At 34.2% G+C, this 7,819-nt stretch overlaps 1 non-coding gene across 1 annotated transcript; it reads right to left on the bottom strand.

Moving 5' to 3' along the window:
* Positions 1 to 5,637: 5,637 nt before the first annotated feature.
* LOC127899022 (small nucleolar RNA R71) lies at positions 5,638 to 5,741 on the bottom strand. Its single transcript, XR_008050789.1, has one exon. It is a non-coding gene; the product is annotated as a small nucleolar RNA R71 (small nucleolar RNA).
* Positions 5,742 to 7,819: the final 2,078 nt, after the last annotated feature.

Below are 7,819 nucleotides of genomic sequence, written 5' to 3'. Positions count from 1 at the left end.
TTTTAAGAGATATACATAGCTATTTCTGACTATAGTGTCTGCACATCTCGAGATCTATAGTTGAGATAAGAGTTAAAAAATCATCAATGTTCAATCCATTATTATCAACATTAAAAGTCTGAAAATTGAGAAAAAAAAAAGTTAGAATCAAGGCTTCAAATATATAAGTGCATAAATATAAGTTTATCAAGGCTTCAAAGATATAAGTGCATAAAGATAAGTTTAAATTAAACCAATAAAACACTATTTCAAACTTTCAAGTCCTTAAATCAAGACTTTATGCACATATTAACTCGAATAAAGAACACATGAAGCAAAACACATGAAAATAATGCAATAATCACGTCATATTGACAAAATTTTGATTTTTTGTAATATTTTATACATTTTTTATTTTGGTAGAATGTTCTTGTTGTTTTCAATTTGACAACTAAATTTTAGAAAACTAGCACATAATTCCCTCATGTTTTATAAAATGTTGAATATAGATTTATTTATCTTTAATTATTTATGTTAGGAGACAAATTGATCATATAGTTGTTGGCATTAGGCAAAGGCAAGTCAAATTAATAATTAAAAAATGAATAAATTAAAATGTAACTTTAGAGATGGTCAACAGTCGTGTTAGTCCATGGGCCTCGCCTAAGTCCACATAACACGATGGCAGGACACAACCCATCAATGAGCCAGGATAGGCATAACTCTTCGGCTAATGGGCTATGCCATGCTAGGCACAACATGAGTTGTGCCTGAGCATGGCATGGGAATGAGCCTATAAAAGACCCATCTATACTGGTCCACCGGCCCATGTCAATTTTTTAAGTATTTTGTTATTTGTTATTATGTTTTTTAGAAAATAAAATGCAAATTTTAAATTAAATTTGAACTTTCACTTTAGATTTCTAATTTCACTTTTATTCTTTAAAATTAGTGACATTCTAACAAAGTCATATTGATTAAAGAATTAATTAAAAGCACTATAGTTTAGTTTTTAGATGTTATTAGGGAAAATTACAGATTCTCCCTCAAATATAAGTTAGAAATACTAACACCTATACTCAAATAAGTTATGACAGTTACACCTTTAAATTTTAAAAAACTACACTTAAACCCCTTGCGCTTAAGCCCCTTCAAATAAGTTATGTTACAATAAAAAAGTCTACACCACCCTTAATCTATAAGTTATTTTATAAGCAGTAAACATCGTGAAAATAAATATTATGTATGAGCTTGACAATATTGCCTTTGGTAAGTTGAGCTAATTATCTAATTGATGTAAAATTTTATTTTTACTTATTTTCTTGGGTTAAAAACCAAAAAGTATAAGCAAACCATCAATAAAATATTTGAAGGTTTGATAAAACTTATTTTATGTGCTATCATTGAGAGAATGTATTTGACCACTTATTTTCATCACCATCAATCCATCACCGCTTGTAGAATATAATGAGTTTTTGTTGTTGGGTTTTATTTAATTTCATAAATAAGTCATGAATTTTATTATAATTGATTGCATGCATTTTGATATATGACCAATAAATTAAAAAAAAAACCTACTAGATTATTGGTCTCTATTATTTCTCACCTCTTGAAACTCATCATCATCATAAAAGCTGAAAAAATACAATTATGAAAATCTATTTTTTGCTTTTTTTATTTTTTGTTTTTAGTCTTTTATATTTCCTCTATTCTTGAATTTGACTTGAAAAATTATTGATCATGATAACATAAATATTGAGTTTGGTTCATTAAAGGAGCAAAGTAGGTTACTCCAAAAATTAAAAGAAAAAATAATAACAGTGCAAAAGAGAGGACGAAAATTAATTTTTAATAAAATGATTTTAGAAATACATTGAATTAATTAAGAAGTGATGGTTGCTGAGATATATAATGGTGATTGTTGAAAGAGAGAAAGAGTTAGAAAAATAATGAGGGTAACTTTACAAAAGATAAAATAATTAGAAAGTGAGGATTGTTGAGATAAATAGAGGGGGACAAATATTATCACTCCATTTGAGACTTGACGTGGCACACGTTGGCCGTGCCAACATCTCATTCCACATGGAATATAAGTTAGAAACAATTACATTCAAACTCAAATGGGTTATGATACTTACGCCTTTAAATTCAAAAACTCTACACTTAACCCCCTTACGCCTTACAGTAAAATGATCTTTTCTAGTGGCATCATTTAATTTTCTGTAATCAATGCACATGCACCAACTAGATAGAATTCGTGTTGGGATTGGTTCACCTTTTTCATTTTTTACAACAGTTATTCCATATTTCTTTGGTACTACTTGAGTTGGACTTACCCATTTACTATCAGAGATAGGGTAGATAATTCCTACATCTAGTAGTTTAAAGACCTCATTCTTTACCACTTCTTTCATATGAGGGTTTAGTCTTCTTTGTGGTTGACAGGTTGTTTTGGCATTTTCCTCTAAGTGTATTCGGTGTGTGCAAATTAAAGGATTAATGCCTTTTATGTCTTTTAAGGTCCAACCAAATGTAGTTTTATGCCTTTTCAGTACAAATAAGAACTTAGCTTCTTGATCATGCGTGAGTTGAGAAGAAATTACCACCGGATATGTCTGCTGCTCTCCAAGATAGCATACTTCAATTTTTCTGGTAAGGACTTTAATTCGAGCTCTGGTGCTTCCTCTTCGTTTGGTTCTTCAGGTTGCACCGTATTTTCAAAGTTTGATTGGTCATCGTCGTCTATAAGTACCTGCATAGAATCAAGTGTAGGGCATGTGTTAGCAGTATCACAATCTAATTCTTTACTTGATTCAAAAGAACCAGCAAAATAAATTTCAGTAGAGTTTGTAAAATTCTCATCCTGAATGTGTTCCTCAATGATTGGCTCGATGAGATCAATTTTCTCATTCTCATTATCATCATCTTCTTGATGGTGAGGTTGTTTACACATGTTGAACACATTAAGTTCCAGTGTCATGTTGCCTAAAGATAAATTCATTAATCCATTCCTGCAATTTATCAAAGCATTAGCAGTAGTTAAAAATGGTCGACCCAAAATAACATGAATTTGTTTGCATTCATTAGCAATTGGTTCCGTTTCTAGAACAATAAAATCCACAGGATATATGAATTTATCAACCTGGACTAATACATCTTCAATTATTCATTTTGGAACCTTAATCGATCTATCAATAAGTAAAAGAGTGGTAGAAGTTGGTTTAAACTCACCGAGATTGAGTTGTTGGTACACTGAGTAAGGAAGAAAATTAACACTGGCACCAAGATTAAGTAAAGCATGTCCAATTTTATGATCTCTAATAGTGCAAGAAATAGTTGGACAACCAGGATCCTTGTATTTCAAAGCACTATTGGTTGAGAGAATAGAACTTACATGTTCTGCTAGAAAAGCTCTCTTTTGTGTTGAGTGTTAGAAAATGCATAATTATAAAGGAGAAAACTATCATTTTACATTTCAAGTCTTACTAACAACCCTTACTTTTATGTTTTTAACATTCTTGTGATTTAATTACGTGTTTTTATTTTAATTAAGTAATTTATGTATTTTAGGGGTATTATAGTCATTTCACAATAAAGGAGAGATCAGACGGCAAAACAGACATCACTTTTGAACTCAGGACGGTCGAAAACCTTAGGAGGAGCATAAAAGGAAAAATGGCACTATTCACATGTACGGTACTATTCACGTATATGGTACTGTATACGTTACTGTTCACAGCACTGTTCACATAGACGGATCGATGATGTGGCATTGACCGATGATGTGGCATTGGCTGATGAGGTGTCACGATCCTGTTGGACTAAAATTCTTATGTAATGTTGATGATGACGTGGCAGCATATCAGTGGACGAAAAATCTCGCGTACGGTGCATGCATCACACAGGATTATTTTCAACCAAACCGCGTTACTGTTCATCCGGGTCAAACCGTGTTACTGTTCATCCGCGTGGTCAAACCGTGGACTGTTGACTGATGACGTGGCGCAATCCTGAGCGTCCAAACTGTTTTTAATCCGATGGCCATAATTTACTCCATGTATCTATAAAAAGGGGGCCTCCCCCCCTAATTTGATATCTCTGAATCCATTTTTGGGATCCATTTTCTGTAATTCCTTTTCCATCTTGTATTTTCTTCATATTTTAATAAATTCCCATTTTGCCCCTAGTTCAATTATGAGTAGCTAATTTCCTTTCAATCTTGGGTTGAAGGTGAAGTCTCAACATGTGTCATGGGCTTTATTTGGTAAATTTATTTTCTCTTCCCCTTAGTTTTTGTGGATGTTTTGACTTCTCGTCGACAAATAATACTAATCTTGTCTAGTACCGCCTTGGCTTCACTGGCCCTCTAGTACAAGGTTATTATTATTTGGCACGATAAGCCCTTAGCACCATATTGATTAGAGCGTGGTTCATGAGGTGTGGATTCCCCCCTCATGATTTAATTGGCATTAATACGGATTATTTAGCCCATGATGCATGTTGATACAGATCCAGATACCCAAGTACGTCATTTCAATAGATTTCTCTTCAATTTATTCTTGCCATTTCAATTCCAATTTTAGAATTTATTCCCGCCATTTTAATTTAAGTTTTAGCATATTTCAAATCATTTCCACCACAAATCCAATCACTCATTTACAAAATTAATTCTACATAATTAAAATCCACCTCCTCGTGGGATCGACACTCGTCACCATTGATCTATACTACAATAGATTCGTGCGCTTGCGAGTACATTAAAATTTGCACAACAAGTTTTTAGCGCCGTTGCCGGGGAGGTAAGTAATTTTAATTCATAGAATTAATTTTTGTGAATAATTTCTTTTATTTGTTTTCTTGTATTTTTTTATTTTTATTAAAAAAAAGAAAAAAAAGTGAATCTACATTTAAAGGTTAGTTTTTCTTCTTTTTTTCTCTCTTTTTAAAATTCTGTAATTTAATTTTCAATTTATTTTTCTTTGTAATTTTTTTTGTTTATCTTATTAATTTATTTTTAGTTAATTTATATCACGTATTTGTTTTTGTGTATTTTTATAGTAAGGTTGTAATAGCGCAATAAGGTTAGTATCGTAATTTCTCCCTCTTCTTTATTTTTATTTGTTTTGTTCTCATCTTTATTTTTATTTGTTTTGTTCCCATCATTATTTTTATTTGTTTTGCATGCATGGTCGAAGGTCATTATTACCTAATCTTGAACCTATAGACCTTGAATTAGAAAAAACACTTCGCACACACAAACACGTTAAAAATAAAATGGATTTACAAGCACCACAAGAGAGGACATTTAAGGATTATTTCAGTCCTTTAGCAAATTTGAGCACATCATGCATAAGATACCCAAATGTAGTTGCTAGAAGTTTTGAACTAAAACCTAGTGTGCTAAATTGTCTCCCCACATTCTATGGCTTAGAAAATGAGGACCCATATAATCATTTGAATGATTTTCATGCTATTTGTCAAACATTTAAATATGAGAATTTTTCAGATGATGATGTTAAACTTAGATTATTCCCATTTTCTTTAAAGGATAGAGCTCGTTCATGGCTTAATACATTGCCTGCCAATAGCATTGCATCATGGGAACAAATGGTAACGAAATTTTTGAATAAATATTTCCCAGTACATAAAACCAATGCTATTCGCAGGGAAATTTCAGAGTTTACACAGAGAGAAGACGAGCAATTTTTCGAAACATGGGAGCGATTCAATGGGCTACTCTTTAAGTGTCCACATCATGGGTACGAGAAATGGCACCAATGCCAATACGTTTTGGAGGGATTATTGCTGAATGTACAAAAATGGTTAATGTCAACAAGTGGAGGAGAGCTAATGTCAAAAAGTGCATCAGAAATTTGGGAATTCTTCCAGCGACAAGCGGATAATTCCCAACAACGGAGTCGATCACTCAGGAATACTAGAAGAATTAAAGGAGTGAATGAGGTTCAAATTGGCGAATCAACTTCGGGAATCAAAGAAGTCAAGGAGATGGTTGAAGGTCTTGCTCGAGAAATAGCATCGTTATCAACTGCTAAATCAACAGAGCCACATGACCATGACTCATACTCAGATCAAGCCAATGCCATAGGTGTAATGAGAAAACCATTGAATTACAATCCATACTCCAACACATATAACCCTGGATGGAGAGACCACCCCAATTTTTCATGGTCTCAAGGACTCCAATAGAATGGACCAGCAGCTCCAGCTCCACCAATGCAACCAATTCCTCAAATTCCTCAAGCCTCTCAGCCCCCATTTAGACCATACAATCAGAACCAGAACTACTCTCAACCCAGACCATGGGAGGATTCATTCCAGAATCTTAAGAATCTTACTCACTCTACGATTGAGCAACAGAACCGCACCATTGATGGACTATGAAATGAGTTGAGAGTAGGCTTCAACTCACAAGCCCAATCAGTTTCAAGCCTTGAGAAGATGGTGGGACAACTTGGTTCTTCAGTTCAGACCTTGGCAATGACCGTTGAGAAAAGTAAATTTTCAAGTCAACCAGTGCCTAATCCTAAAGGAGTACATGAAGCAAGTACCAGTTCACCACAACAGCATAGAGAGGTCAAAGAAGTCATGACCTTAGGAAAAGAAAAAGAAGTCGACAACAAAGTGGAGATGCCTGTGACAAAAGAAAATCAAATTGTACCTGTGAATGTTGAGGACTCATTACCGGAGGAGAAAGAAGAAACCAACCCACGAGAATATGTTCCCAAAGCTCCATTTCCTCAGAGGTTAGCTAAAGGAAAAAAGGAAAAATCCACAGGTGAGATTCTTGAAATCTTCAAACAGGTAAGTGTTAACATCCCTTTATTTGATGCTATTAAACAAGTTCCATCTTATGCCAAGTTTCTTAAAGACCTTTGTACTAAAAAGAGAAATATGCATGTGCAAAAGAAGGCATTTTTAACAGAAAACGTTAGTTCTATACTCCAACATAAAATTCCTTTAAAATGCAAAGACCCAGGCTCCCCCACTATCTCATGTAGTATAGGGAACCACACAATTGAGAATGCTTTGTTGGATTTAGGAGCTAGTGTAAATCTTTTGCCTTACTCTGTATTCGTGAAACTTGGACTGGGAGAATTACACCCAACTCCAGTGGTGTTACAGCTTGCAGATCGGTCCACGAAAATACCTCGTGGTATTGTGGAGGACGTGCTTATCCAGGTAGACAAGTTTTATTTTCCTGTTGATTTAATTGTAATTGACACTCAACCAATACATGATTCGAGGAAGCACATCCCCATTATTTTAGGCCGACCTTTCTTGGCAACTGCGGATGCTCACATTCAATGCAGGACTGGAAATATGCAGTTGTCCTTCGGCAACATGACTATGGAGCTGAACATCTTCAACATTGCCAAACAACCTCACAATGCAGATGATGGAATTGTTGATGTGGATTTAATAGAAGCATTAGTTGATAATACTTTTGTTTCAAACCTTAGTGATGATCCTTTACAAACATGTTTAACTCACTTTGGTTTGGATTTTGATATTGACAGATCGGTCGATGAGGTCAACGCCCTACTTGACTCAGAACCATCTATGGACACTAATAAATGGAAGTCAAGAGTTGAGCAACTAGCACCATCAGAGAAGCAACTCATTCCATCATCAGAATCACCACCGAGACTCGAGCTCAAACCATTGCCCAACACTTTGGAATATGCGTTTTTGGGAGAAGAAAGTACTCTATCGGTAATCATCTCATCATCCCTAAATGACGAACAAAAAGGTAAGTTGTTGGATGTTTTAAAAGAGCACAAAGGAGCATTAGGATGGACCATAGCAGACATAAAAGGTA

Source organism: Citrus sinensis, chromosome 7 (assembly GCF_022201045.2).
Source record: "Citrus sinensis cultivar Valencia sweet orange chromosome 7, DVS_A1.0, whole genome shotgun sequence".
Lineage (NCBI taxonomy): Eukaryota > Viridiplantae > Streptophyta > Magnoliopsida > Sapindales > Rutaceae > Citrus > Citrus sinensis.
Note: the sequence above shows the minus strand (reverse complement) of the source record. Positions and strands in the feature narration are given on the sequence as shown.